The following is a 14666-nucleotide window of genomic DNA, read 5'->3' on the forward strand; positions in this document are numbered from 1 at the left end:
CCTGCCTCAGACCCCCCTTTTTTTTTTCAGTTGAACTGGCAACTGTGTCTCCCAGGCGTCCCAGTCAGCAGTTGAAATGGCGCCAGGATCTGTGTGATTTCCCGCGCGGCAACCCACTGCGCCTGCCTGCGCGGAGATTCGTGGCGCCCGGGAATCTCCTGGCCTGGCTCCCCGGGCGACTTTGCCTCCCAGGAGCTCCAATCGCCAGCTAAAACGGCACCTGGACCTGTGTATTTTGTGCGGAGACCTGCCTCGCCCGCCAAAACAGCGTCGCTGGCGACCCACGGGGCTTCTCCGCCTGGGACTCTCCTGGTCTGTGGGCAAGAAAAGTCCGTCTGGAAATGCTCCGCGCTTTTGCTGGGAGCTGCAATCCTGAGCCGCCCCTAATCAGTCATCTTGGATCCTTCCCCTCAGCAGGTGAGTATTCTGAGGCAGGAGTTGTTTGAAAGGATCAGTTAAGGTTGTTTTGATTTTTTTTTTTGGAAACAGAATCTCACTCTATCCCCCAGGCTGGAGTGCAGTGGCACCATCTGGGCTCACTGCAACCTCCACCTCCTGGGTTCAAGAGATTCTCCTTCCTCAGCCTCCTAAGTAGGTAGGATTACAGGTGCCCACTACCCTGCCTTGCTAATTTATATTTTTTGAGATGGAGTCTCACTTTGTTGCTCAGGCTGGAGTGCAGTGGCAATGATCTTGGCTCACTGCAACCTCCGCCTCCTGGGGTCAAGCGATTCTCCTGCCTCAGCCTCCCAAGTAGTTGGGATTACAGGTGTTTACTACCACGACCGGCTAATTTTTATATTTTTAGTAGAGATGGGGTTTTGCCATGCTGGCCAGACTGGTCCTGAACTGACTTCAGGTGATTTGCCCACCTCAGCCTCCTAAAGTGGTGGGATTACAGGTGTAAGCCACTGTGCCTGGCAGGTTGTTTTTAAAATTTTAAGTAGACTCATGCCTATAACCCCAGCACTTTGGGAGGCTGAGGTGGAAGGATCACTTGAGCCCAGGAGTTCTAGAGCAGTCTGGGCAACATGATACTTAAAAATTATCCAGGTGTGCTGACATACACATGTTGTCCCAGATATGTGGGAGGCTGAAACAGGAGGATCACTTGGGCCTGGAAGTTGAGGCTGCAGTGAGCAGGGACTGTACCACTGCACTACAGCCTGAGTGACAGAGCAAGACCCTGTCTCAAAATAAATAAAATAAAAAATTTCAAGTAACAGAAATCTCACTTTAGCCTGGCTTAGAGAATTAAGGGGCATTACTGGCTCCTTTCTGAAAGGTCCACAGCTGACTGGGCTTCAGTGAGGGTCCTGTGTGTCTACAGTTTGCAGATTGCCCCTCCTCCACCATCTGTGGTTCACCTTTGTCTTCAGCAGGCTTCTGTACCTGCAAGATTGTCGCCTGCAGCCACCGGGGCTTACCCTGAAAGGGGAGAAAGCACTGCTTTCCATAATCATCCAACAGTTTGTACTTCCACACTGATTGGCTCATCCCTGAACTACTCTAAGCAAATACTATGAGTTAATTGGTTTGGGTCTAGATTATTATCCATACATCAACCAATTACTGAGACAGAGGAGGAGGTAACTTAAAGCTGATTGATATATGCCAATTAGGGTCTATCTCTCAAAGCTGGGATAGATTTATTCCTAATCAAGACTGAGTGAGGGGCCAGGTGCAGTGGCTCACACCTGTAATCCCAGCACTTTGGGAGGCCTGAGGTGGGGGGACAGGAATCATTTGCGGTCACGAGTTCAAGACCAGCCTGGCCAATGTGGCAAAACCCCATGTCTACTAAAAATACAAAAATTAGCTGGACGTGGTGGTATGTGCCTATAATCTTAGCTACTTGAGAGGCTGAGGCAGGAGAATCGCTTGAACCCAGTAGGTGTAGGTTGCAGTGCTACTGTACGCCAGCCTAGGAGACAGAGCAAGACTCTGTCTCAAAAAGCAAAAACAAACAAAAAAAGACCGAATGAGGAAATTTTGTGTAGTGTATCTGTCAGGACAGAATAGGTTATGCTGCAGTAATAAACAAATTCAACGTCTCAGTGGTTTAAAACCATATAGTCACTTCTAGCTCATCTTTGATGCAGGTGTACAGGAATGCTCAGCTCATGGTGTCTCTCTGGGCTCCTGGCTGCCAAAAGTTCCATCTCAATATATGCTTTCACTATGACTGCAGCAGGGGAAGAAAGCTGGAAAGACCAGCAGCCAAATGTTTCTACCTGGAAATGACACACATGAGTTCTGCCCACATTTCATTGGTGAAAGCAAATGAGATGCCATGCCTGACTTTAAGTGGGGCAGAAAATCAGACCTCCTGCAAGCCTGGAAGGAGAGGGGAGCTGTCTCAGTGACCAGCAATGATGTCTGACACAGCAAGAATGGCTGCCAGTCAGCAAATACTCATGGCTTTGCTTCTGAAATCATTACAAGGGAATGGAGGTAGCTCTGGTTAACTGCAAAAACCACCATCTCATCTAGGATGGAGCGTGATGGAAATTTACTAGCTATGCATCCCTAGGCAAGAAATCTTAAAAAAAAAAAATGTTTTTGCCGGGCATGGTGGCTCATGCCTGTTAATCCCTGCACTTTGGGAGGCTGAGGTGGGCAAATCACGAGGTCAGGAGTTCGAGACCAGCCTGGCTAATATGGCGAAACCCCATCTCTACGAAAAATACAAAAATTAGCTGAGTGTGGTGGCAAGTACCCGTAATCCCAGCTACTTGGGAGGCTCAGGCAGAATTGCTTGAACCTGGGAGGCAGACATTGTAGTGAGCTGAGATCGTGCCACTGCACTCTAGCCTGGGCAACAGAACGAGGGATTTTGAGGGAGGTTGCCCAGGTTGGATTTGAAGTCCTGGGCTCAAGTGATTTTCCCCTACCTCCAGGGTAAGTGCTGGGTCCTCTGCCCTCCCAGACAGCCTGAGGATGCCTCTGTCTCCTGGCAGCTCTGACCCTGTGTGCAGTTTTCCCTGATGGTTTTGCTGGAGAAGGGCTTTTGCTAAGCCTCACTGGGATGTGGTGAGGGCTAATTAGATAATGCCTGTGAAGCACTTGGAGCTCCTTGGAGATGGGCTCTCTATGTATTATTAATAGTAGTAGAGCGCAGTGTTTCCACACCAAGGACTGGGAAGGAAGGGCAGTGAAGGGCTGCAGAGCAGACACCACCAAAGGAGCCCATTTTTGGAGAGGGCTGTCAGACTTCAGCCATGTCATGTGAGCTGGGGGGCTAAAGGACAGACACCGCCATTAAGAAGTGGAAATGTGGGTGTCCCCTCCACAGGCAGGGTGTGCATGGACAACATGAGTGGGCAAAGGACGGTTCCTGTTAAGCCTGTATGTGGCAGTGATGTGGGAGCCGAGGAGGGAAATCAGTTAGGCTGAGTCCCAGCTGGGCTGCGCCTTCTCAGGGTTTTTCCAATGCCGGGAACTGTGCTGGCTTTTAGGGCTGCTTCCTGGCCAGGCCAGCACTACCCTCAAGAGGGTTCTCTGCTAACTAGCTGGCATTTTTTTTTTTTTTTTTTTTGATGAAGTCTCTCACTGTTGCCCTGACTGGAGTGCAATGGCACGATCTCAGCTCACTGCAACCTCTGTCTCCCGGGTTCACATGATTCTCCTGACTCAGCCTCCCAAGTAGCTGGGATTACAGGTGCACACCAATACACTTGTGAGGTCTGACCGCACCATGAGTGGCATGGTAACCTCTGTGACCTGCAGGTACACCCCAGATGAGTTCTGGGTAGAAAGGATCAACCCCTGTGGTGCCTAACTACCTGAGACATTCTTCTATGGTTTCTTATTCCGGCCTCAATTGATAAGGTCATTGGACTTTGTAACCGACCTTGGCCAACCTCCTGACTCCCCACCCTACAACCCCCTTCCAGCTTGCAAACCTAGGACCCCTCCCAGATTGCAAAAAACCACAAGTTAACTTCAGTAACTTTCCACTGTTTACCCCAAACCTATAAAACCAACTCCTATCCCTCCACCCTTCCTTGACACCATTTTCGGCCTCAGCCTGCCTGCACCCAGGTGAATAAACAGCCATGTTGCTCACACAAAGCCTGTCTGGGGGGGGTCTCTTCATTTAGAGTGCTCGTTTCAACAACACCCGGCTAATTTTTTGTATTTTTAGTTGAGATGGGGTTTCACTGTGCTGGCCAAACTGGTCTTGAACTCTTGACCTCGTGATCTGCCTGCCTTGGCCTCCCAAAGTGCTGGGATTACAGGTGTGAGCCACCACACTTGGCTTTTTTTTGAGACTGAGTCTTGCTCTGTCGCCCAGGCTGGAGTGCAATGGTGTGATCTCGGCTCACTGCAACTGCAAACTCTGCCTTCCTGCCTCAGCCTCCCAAGTAGCTGGGACTAAGTATTTTTAGTAGAGATGGGTTTCACCATGTTAGTCAGAATGGTCTTGATCTCCTGACCTTGGGATCCGCCCACCTCCCAAAGTGCTGGGATTACAGGTGTGAGCCATCCTGCCGAGGCCAGCTTTTGTTTTCTAAAGGAGGAGGGTAAATGACTGCTCTGCTCGGATGGTCTCTGCCTTTGTGAAGGTTGTTTGGGAAGTGCCTCATGCAAATTTCAGTATCAAATGGCTGAGTCATTAGAGGACTAATTTGGGGGTGTCCAATTCTAAGGGAACAATTGGGACTCTCCTCCCACTGGAGGGTGTAGCTGGTGGACTTGGCACCCCTGTCCCTGTTGACTGCCCTGTATCTCCTTGAGTGGATGGGTGGCTGTCCCCTGAAAATATGTTGAAGTCTGTAATGAACCAAATGTTTGTATCCCCCCAAAATTCCCATATTGAAGCCTTAACCCCCAGTGTGATGGCATTTGGAGGTGGGACCTTTGGGAGCTAATTAGGCTTAGATGAGATCACAAGGGTTGGGCACTCATGCTGGGAGCAGAGCCCTTGTTTTTTGTTTTGTTTTGAGATGGAGGTTAGCTCTGTCCCCCAGGCTGGAGTGCAGTGGTGCTATCATGGCTCCCCATAACCTCCCCCTCCCAGGTTCAAGCAATTCTCCTGCCTCAGCCTCCTGAGCAGCTGGGATTACAGGTACCTGCTACCACACCTGGCTAATTTTTGTATTTTTTGTAGAGATGGGGTTTTGCCACGTTGGCCAGGCTGGTCTTGAACCCTTGACCTCAGGTAATCTGCCTGCCTCGACCTCCCAAAGTGCTGGGATTACAGGTGTGAGCCACCGCACCTGGCAGGAGCAGTGCCCTTTTAAGAAGAGATGTCTGAGCACTCTCTCCTGCTCTCTTGCTCTCTCTGAAATTGACCCTGCTGACACCTTGATCTTGGGCTTCCCAGCCTCCAGAACTGTGAGAAAATGAGATTCTGTTGTTTAAACCACCTGGCCTATGGTATTTGGTTATGGCAGCCTGCACAGACTAAGATGTAGTCTTGACCCCTAGTAACTCAGAATGTGACCTGATTTGGAAATAGGTTTGTTGCAGATGTAATTAGTTAAGATGAAGTCATACTAATGGAGAAGCGTCCCCTAGTCCAATGCCACTGGTGTCCTTATAAGAAGAGACATGGGAAGGGATGGGCACAGAGGGACGACAATGTGAAGACACACAGGGAGAAGGCCATGTGACAACAGAGACAGAGCTGGGAGCCATGCGGCACAAGCGAGACTCGGCAAAGGATGGCCAGCAACACCGGGGCAAGGGAAAGGCAGGGAGCAGCCGCCCCCCTAGAGCAGGAGTCCACAAGTGCTGGTCCATGGCCTATTAGGAACTGGGCTGCAAGCAGGAGGTGAGAGGCAGGCGATAGAGTGAAGCTTCATCTGTATTTATAGCCACTCCCCATGGCTCAAGTTACCGCCTGAGCTCCACCTCTGTCAGGTCAGTGGCAGCTTGGATACTCATAAGAGTGTGAAGCCTATTATGAATGGTGCATGTGAAGGATCTAGGTTGCGTGCTCCTTCTGAGAATCTAAAATGCCTGATGATCTGTCACTGTCTCCTGTCACCCCCAGGTGGGACCATCTAGTTGCAGGAAAACAAGCTCAGGTTTCCCAGGGATTCTACATTATGGTGAGTTGCATAATTATTTCATTATGTATTATATTACACTGTAATCATAATAGAAATAAAGTGCACAATAAATATAATGTGCCTGAATCATCCTGAAACCACACCCGCCCTCCATCCATGGAAAAACTGCCTTCTACACAACTGGTTCCTGGTGCCAAAAAGGTTGGGGACCGCTGGCTTAGAGCCTTCAGAGTGCGAGGAACCCTGCTGACACCTCGATTTCCGACCTCTGGTCTTCAGAGCTGTGGCAGAATGATGTCCTGTGGCTCAAAAGGACCCAGTTTGGGTACTTTGTAACAGCAGCTCTAGGAAGCTGGCACTCCAGGGTCTGGGGGTTTTCCATTGCCCTTTTGATCGGCCTGAAGATACCTCCACTCATGCAGAAAGCTAGCCAAGCCGTGTAGGCCTCAGCTGTCTTTGTTTCCCTGTTTCGGGAAGTCTATGCACTTGGGCTCCCAGGTTCTCCCATTGAAGCCAGGCCTTCTGCTGCCAAGTTCCCAGACAAAAAGGTTCAAAGACACAAAAGAGCTTAGAAACCCAGCGGCTCCAGAGCCATAAGAAAGCACAGCCCTCGTCCTGTTTAGGGAAAGGACAAGTGTTCGTGAATATCAAAAATCACGAGTCCGTTATTTCCGCTCGTATATCATCAGGTGGCATTTTATTATGGGACACCCAAACTCATCATAGGTTAGTCCCATAAATGACAATGGGGACATGGGCAGGTTTGCTCTGAGTTACTGAAAACCCTAACACACTGGCAGGCTCTGGCATGGAAACATGTTTGCTGTGCCTGTGAGCCGCCCTCAGGCCTTGAAGGGTAGACATTAGAAAGCTACTACTGGCCGGGCGCGGTGGCTCAAGCCTGTAATCCCAGCACTTTGGGAGGCCGAGGCGGGTGGATCACAAGGTCAAGAGATCGAGACCATCCTGGTTAACATGGTGAAACCCCGTCTCTACTAAAAATACAAAAAATTAGCTGGGCATGGTGGCGTGCCTGTAATCCCAGCTCCTCAGGAGGCTGAGGCGGGAGAATTGCCTGAACCCAGGAGGCGGAGGTTGCAGTGAGCCGAGATCGCGCCATTGCACTCCAACCTGGGTAACAAGAGCGAAACTCTGTCTAAAAAAAAAAAAAAAGCCACTACTGTCCCCCTGTCCCCGCCCGCAAATAATTCCAAATCACAGGGCCTAAGATAGGTATCTTTTAGGCACATAAACCTCAGCTTCTGTTTGTCACGTGTATGAACAAACCCAGCAAAGTATATCGTGTTACCAAAGCCAGTTGTACCATGTTATTTAAACTAGTAATTAAGAGTCTTAAAGCTGGCTTTTCTACAGTCACTGAACCACCAGCATCCCCTGGCCGGTTCTGGGCAGAGAAAGCACAGTGGGGAAATTTGGACCACAGACACCTGGCACTTATCTTAGGTTAGATCATCTTTCAGAATAAGCAGAAATCTTCAGGGACCTCAAGTCCAGACTCAGTCTCAAGAAGGCCTGCTCAAAATAGCGCCTGAGGCTTTGCCTGTGGGGCCTGCATCCTCCCATTGCTGGGAGGGGCTGGTACCATTAACAGGGAAAAGAAAGCCTTCTTTATTTGTCAGTGAGCTGCCCAGCTGAGTCAGACCAACCAGGGGTTTCTGCTTCCCGGTGTACTTACCTTGAAAAGAGATATAGGGGTTGGGCGCGGTGGCTCATGCCTGTAATCCTAGCGCTTTGGGAGGCCAAGGAGGGCAGATCACCCGAAGTCAGGAGTTCAAGACTAGCCTGGTCAACATTATGACCAGAGGGGGTGAAACCCGCCTCTACTAAAAACACAAAAATTAGCTGGGCATGATGGTGCACACCTGAAATCCCAGCTCTTTGGGAGGCTGGGCCAGAAGAATTGCTGGAATCCAGGAGGTGGAGGCTGCAGTGAGCTGAGATCGTGCCACTGCAGTCCAGTCTGGTCAACAGAGTGAGATTCCGTCTCAGAAAAAAAAAAAAAAAGAAAGAAAAGAGATAGAAACTTGTGTGTGAGTAATGTTTCAATTTGGGTTACTTCTGAAGGCAGAATGATGCTAAAGATATGGCTTCTGGCTATTAAAAATGTTCTCAGGGGCTGGGCACAGTGGCTCACGCCTCGAATCCTCCTAACACTTTGGGAGGCCAAACCAAATCAGGAGAATTACCCAGTTGGCTGGGGGATGAAATTGTGAACTTGACTTTGGGTAACTTACTTTGGGACCTTCTGGGTTTTTTTCCCATGCATTATCTCAGTTAACCCTCACGAGAATTCTGGACTCCAGGATTATTTCTTAGGATTCGTATGAGACAACTTATGTATGATCTTTCTAGGGAGACTTCTGTCACCAGGGTGCCACCAAGGTCTGGGAGTGAGTCTCAACTGGTAGAAATTAAGACACTGTGCATGTCAGGAAACCTGGATGATTCCCATCATAATCTCGTACTGTGGTTGGTGACTGCGTCTGGTTGTATTTTTTTTGAGATTTTTCTGCCTCTAGGATCTTGGTCCTCGTGTCATCCATTTTTCTGACTCAGCGACCTGACTTTTGGCCTGGCCCTCTCTCTGGTTTGATGCATTTAGACTAATCCACAGACCATTCAGAGGAAGTCTATGTTGGGTAAATAATCTATAATGTGAGTGATTAGATAATCATAGTGGCCATTGATTAAGCACTTATATGATGCAGGCATTATGCAAAGCACTTCATATGGAATTTATTCCTCCCAATATACCTAAGATATTGGATTTAAAGAGCATAACAGTGAGGTTGTTTTTGGCTGCAAGTAATGGAAAACCCAACTCAAACTGGCTTAAAGGAGGACATTTATTGGCTCACATAGCTCAAAGGAATTCCAAAGGCAGAATAGGCTTTAAAGTCGGTGGATGGTTGGTCTATAAGAAGGACTTCAGGCTCTTCCCATCTTTCTGCCCTGCCATAGGCAGTGTGGACTGCATCCTGAGCCTAGATCTCCTCGTGGGTGAGGAGTGGCTGTCAACAGTAATCAAGGTTCTTTGCATTCTTTTCCATGTGAAGCCTAAAGAGGGAATTGCTTCTGGAAATTCTCTTAGAGTAACTGTCCTAGGAACTCTTGGACAAATCCCCTTGTGTGTGTCTTCCTGGACTGGTGTGTTTCATGTTTCAATAGCTGAAGAGGAGGATAAGCCTGCTTTGATTGGTTTAAATAAATCAAGACTCACTCCTGGCACCAGAGGAGTAGTTAGCTTTCTCTAGTGCCATGGAGGAAAACAAAATCAGTGCTCCACTAGGAGAGAGGAAGGAGGGATGTGAATGTCAGGCAGGTCACAGTATTAGTCCCTTCCTATACTGCTATAAAGAAATACCTGAGACTGGGTAATTTATAAAGAAAAGAGGTTTCATTGGCTCATGGTGCTATAGGCTGTACAGACAGCATGGCTGGGGAGGCCTCAGGAAACTTACAATCACAATCATGGCAGAAGGGGAGGCAGGCACATTTTCACATGACCAGACCAGGAGGAAGAGAGAGGCGGGAGGTGCTACACACTTTTAAACAACCAGATCTCAGGAAAACTCACTCGCTATTGCAAGAGGAGCAAGGGGGAAATCGATGTCCTCCATAATCCATTCACTTCCCACCAGGCCTCTCCTCCAACATGAAGGATTACAGTTTGACATGAGATTTGGGAAGGGACACAGACCCAAACCATATCAGCACCAACAAGATTTACAAAAATGAAGTTAAGATAGGACTTGGGCAAATTAACCTTGTTCTTAACTGCTGTGCCTCATTGCCTGATGTCCCTTCTATCTCAAATATTCCATGTGTCCAATCAATTAGAAACATTTCAACCAGTATAAGAGTGTATATAAACCAGAGTAAGAGTATAAATAAATGCTGTCTTAATCTCCTTTTTTTTTTTTTTTAAATAAAGATGGGGTTTCACCATTATGGCCAGGCTGGTCTTGAACTCCTGACCTTAGGTGATCCACCCACCTCAGCCTCTCAAAGTGCTAGGATTACAGGCGTGAGCCACTGCGCCCAGCCTGCTGTCTTAATCTCTAGACACATTCAACTTCTCTATATAGTCTTTTTCAAAGGATATTTTGTGAGTGCCAGTTAATATTTTGGTCTAAGATACTCAATTATCAGTTTATGAGAGAAGTATTTCAGTTTCAAAGCTCCAGATCTCTTTCTCATTCCCTAATAAGCAAGTGTACAAGATTTCATTCCAAACAAATAATTAAATTAAAATAGTTTATCCACAATAAGAGCTGGGAAAAATCAAACAAGTTTATCTTCTCCTGGGTTTGTTTGTTTGTTTGTTTATTTATTTTGAGATGGAGTCTCACTCTGTCACCCAGGCTGGAGTGCAATGACACAATCTTGGCTCACTGTAACCTCTGCCTCCTGAGTTCAAGCGATTCTTCTGCCTTAGTCTTCCGAGTAGCTGGGATTACAGGTGCATGCCACCGTGCCTGGCTAATTTTTTTGTATTTTTGGTAGAAATGGGGTTTCACCATCTTGGTCAGGCTGGTCTCAAACTGCTGACCTCGTGATCCACCAACTCGGCCTCCCAAAGTGCTGGGCTTACAGGCATGAGCTACCACATCCGGCCCTCCTGGGTTCATTTATTAAGACAAACTCTTCCAAGGGAGGTGGAGCAATATGGCCAAATAGACCCCTCCAACAATCAACCCCCTTGCAGGAACACCAAATTGCACAACTTATCCACACAAGAAAACACCTTCATAAGAATTAAAAATCAAGCATCCTCCTCAACCCACTGCCACTACCCCTGTGGCATGGTCACAACCAAAACCAAAGCCAAGGCGGGCATGGTGGCTCACGCCCATAATCCCAGCACTTTGAGAGGCCCAGGTAGGCAGACTGCTTGAGACCAGGAGTATGACACCATCTGGCCAACATGGTAAAACCTCATCTCTTCTAAAAACATAAAAATTAGTTGGGCGTGATGGTGCATGCTTATAGTTCCAGGTAGTCAGCTATTTGGGAGGCTGAGGCAGGAGAATTGCTTGAACCCAGGAGGTGGAGGCTGCAGTGAGCTGAGATTGCTGCATTCCAGCCTGGACAAAGGAGCAAGACTCCATCTCTAAATGAATGAATGAACAAATGAATGGATGAATAAAATATATTGGCTTGCATCTACTGGAAAACCCAGAGCTACGCAGGCTTTTCGTAGCTCAGGGATGTCTCCGAAGATCCTGTCCCTCTCATTCTCTCCTCTCTGCCTTTGGTGGCTTTGCTCCATCCCGAGCTGAGCTTGTGTCAGGTCACAGATGGCTGCCTGTAACTCTGGGACTACATGCTCCCCATTTATATATGTTGACAAAGGAATCACTCAATGACTAGGAAACTTCCTTCCTGAAGTCCCCAGCAATGTTCACTTGTTGACCAAACCCAGTCTCTGAACAGGGGAAAGGAAGAGGCTGATTGGCTTACTCTGTATCAGATGCCTCAGCCCAGGCATTGACCCTAGATGACCAACAGAGACCAGGGCCCATAGGAAAGGGAGGCTGAAATGATGCTGGGAACAGATCGCATTCAAAGTTTAACTGCAGCAGTTTACAGGTCTCTCACTGATTCCTCCCAGACTTCCCAGAAACAGTGTGCATGGCGGTAGAGAGAAAAGGGTCTGTGAGAGGGGGACGGAGAGAAAGAGAACAGAAATCACACTGTAGGCACAGGTTGTCAGGATTTAGCAATAATTCTCTAGCCAACCCAAAGTGTCCGTGGGTGGAAAGTTGAGAATCATGTCCTGACAAAGCTGGCTGAATCATCCCTACCCTCCAAGGCTCCTTCCTCCTCCCTATTTATAGGACACCCTTCCAAGCCTCAGAGCCTCATACTCTTTAATATTTTATGTTTATCTGATCCTCTAGCCATAGGCTAGTACCTCCCCACACAATGAGGGGTGAATCCTCTCAGAAAAACCTCCTCTAGAAGACCACCATTGCATTTAGTTCTCAACAGTGAGAGTATTGGCCTGGGATGATCTTTAAGCAGTCTTAGCCCCATGTATTCCACTTCATTCACTCATTCATTCATTCACTCATTTTGCAAGTATTTATTGAATGCTTATCATGTGCCAAGCATTATTCTATGCACTGAGTTGACAGAATTATAGAACTCTGAAAGTCTGCATCAAGGGGAGCTTTCATAATAGAGGAGTAGATAGGAATCAAAAAAACATATTTACACTATAAAGTTAGGAAATGATAAATCCTATGAAGAAAAATAAAACAGGATCAGGAGCAGAGAATATGGGTGAGAGGTTATTGACTGTGTTAAGGTGGTAAGGGAAGTCCTTCCTGAGGAAAAACCAACACACACAGTGCCTCACAGTGACAGAGAAGAATCCCTGAAGAATTAATTCATTAACTGATTGGGTAGACCCAGAGCTGGGGGCTCCCTCGGCCGTTTTCCCAGAAGCAGGACTGTTTAGTTCAGTCCAGATTGAGATGAACTCTTTGGTCTTCCAAAGAGGGATGAAACAAGCCATTCTACCTTAAAACTGAAAGGGCAAAAATGCAGATGAGTAAGTATATAAATACTAGCTTGCCTTTAAATTCTTTGCACATTTGCAGAGAGCTTTATGAGTAAAGGGGTGGTCCTTAGAGTAAATCTGCCTATTGGCAAATAAGCATTTTCCCCAAATGGGCCCAGATGGACTATCTTCCCCTCACTGGAGGGCTGGTTAGTGATGCCCATGTGGATACAGGGGATGAAAGCACCAATTTGACCCAGGCATTCTTTGACCTACATGTTTATGTGGGGATTAGGAGTAGAATGAGTTGTCACTGAAAATATGTGCTTTGTGTATTTAGAAGATAAGTATTTTTTTATTGCTAATTAGTGTTGGGCTCACACACATTTGTCATGTTGGTATGTCAGATTCATTTGTCCTTTCAAACCCAACTGCTTTAATTAATCTTTCTCCATCCACCCTCTGTTACAGTCTGGCTATAACTCAGACTGCTGGGCTCTACAGTAATGGCATTTCTACTCAGGAAACCTTGAATTTTAAAGCTGAATCTAGTGTTGCAATCCTGTGCAAGAACATGGCATTGGGTGCATCCAAGCCCTGTCCTCACCCTGCCACAGTGAACTCCTGAAATGGGGAAATGTGGGAACTGCCTTGCGCACATTGTCTAAGACTTGGCCTTGGTGACATTCTTTTCCATGAAACATTTCCTAAATCCACACAAGAATTGGACAACCCTACTTTCTTGGAGCCCACATGAGAAAGATCTTAACATGTAGGTTTCAGTGTCTCTGATTTAGTTGGAATTGTATTGCAAATGCTTGGGATATGGTTTGGCTTTGTGTCCTCACCCAGATCTCACCTTGAATTGTGAAATCCCCATGTTGTTCTTGTGATAGTTGGTAGTGAGTGAGTGCACGCCTGGCTAAGTACTTAATAATTTTTAATCAAATTTCATCCGACTCATATGTTTCTTATAAAACAAGTGGAATCCAACCCCAATAGAAAAACTTAACTGATAGTAAATCTAGAACATTCTGATAAATCTGGTAAATGCCAGAAAATCTTAGAAAATTCTGTCATTGATTTTATTTTTTCCTGAAAAGTGGAAAAGGCTCTTATTGCTCAATTTTAATAGCAGAGTATCTTTTGAAACATTAATGTCTTCTGATAATAAATTTGCAGCCTGGTGTGGTGGCTCATGCCTGGAATCCCAGCACTCTGGGAGGCTGAGGTGGGAGGATTGCATGAGCCCAGGAGTTTGAGACCAGCCTGGGCAACACAGGAAGACCCTGTCTGTATATTGAAAAAAATTTTATTTTAAATATAAAAAAATAATAATTAAGGACTGGGTGCACTGGCTCAAGCCTGTAATCCCAGCACTTTGGGAGGCTGAGGTGGGCAGATTGCCTAAGCTCAGGAGTTCAAGATCAGCCTGGGCAGCATGGTGAGACCCTGTCTCCACTAAAAACACAAAATAATTAGCCAGGTATGGTAGTGCTTGCCTGTAATCCCAGCTACTCGGGAGGCTGAAGCAGGAGAATCACTTGAACCCAGGAGGTGAAACTTGCAATGAGAGTGGATCATGCTACTGCACTCCAGCCTGGGTGACTGTGTGACTCTTCCTCTAAAAAAAGAAAGAAAGAAAAAAAAGCAAATTTGAGAAGTATTACCCTAACGAATAAGTATTCCAGTATAAGTAATATTATGACCTTAAAATTATTATCTCTTTCTATATGGGCTCATAAAAAAAAATAAAAATACTGTGGCATTTGGATATCATCCTGCTACTTACATGGGACTACCATATCCATTCTATTATTTGACCCTGAAAAGTAATGTCAGAAGCAATTATTATAATTAGAACCATTTAAATGATGAGGCAAGTGAGAATGAGTTAGATTGTTTCAAGGCATGCATCTTATTAGTAGAAGAGTTGGTAGCACAGGCTTAGATCTGTCTTCAGAAACCCCACATGCTGGGCTGGGCATGGTGGCTCATGCTTGTAATCCCAGCACTTTGGGAAACTGAGGTCACTTGAGCCCAGGGAGTTCAAGTCTGCAGAGAGCTATTATTGCAGCACTGCATTCCAGTCTGGGTGACTGAGTGAGTGAGACCCT

At 46.8% G+C, this 14666-nt stretch overlaps 1 protein-coding gene across 24 annotated transcripts in view; it reads left to right on the forward strand.

Moving 5' to 3' along the window:
• The first annotated feature begins 62 nt into the window (after window positions 1-62).
• LOC128931702 (uncharacterized) overlaps window positions 63-14666 on the forward strand; it is a 664375-nt gene continuing 649771 nt past the window's right edge. For all 24 annotated transcript variants that reach the window (XR_013533730.1, XR_013533737.1, XR_013533720.1 and 21 more), the window contains exons 1-2: window positions 63-417; window positions 6002-6059. The gene's annotated coding sequence lies outside the window, so the exon portion shown is untranslated. The remainder of the gene's footprint in view (window positions 418-6001; window positions 6060-14666) is intronic.

Source organism: Callithrix jacchus, chromosome 4 (assembly GCF_049354715.1).
Source record: "Callithrix jacchus isolate 240 chromosome 4, calJac240_pri, whole genome shotgun sequence".
In the NCBI taxonomy this organism is placed as follows: Eukaryota; Metazoa; Chordata; class Mammalia; order Primates; family Cebidae; genus Callithrix; species Callithrix jacchus.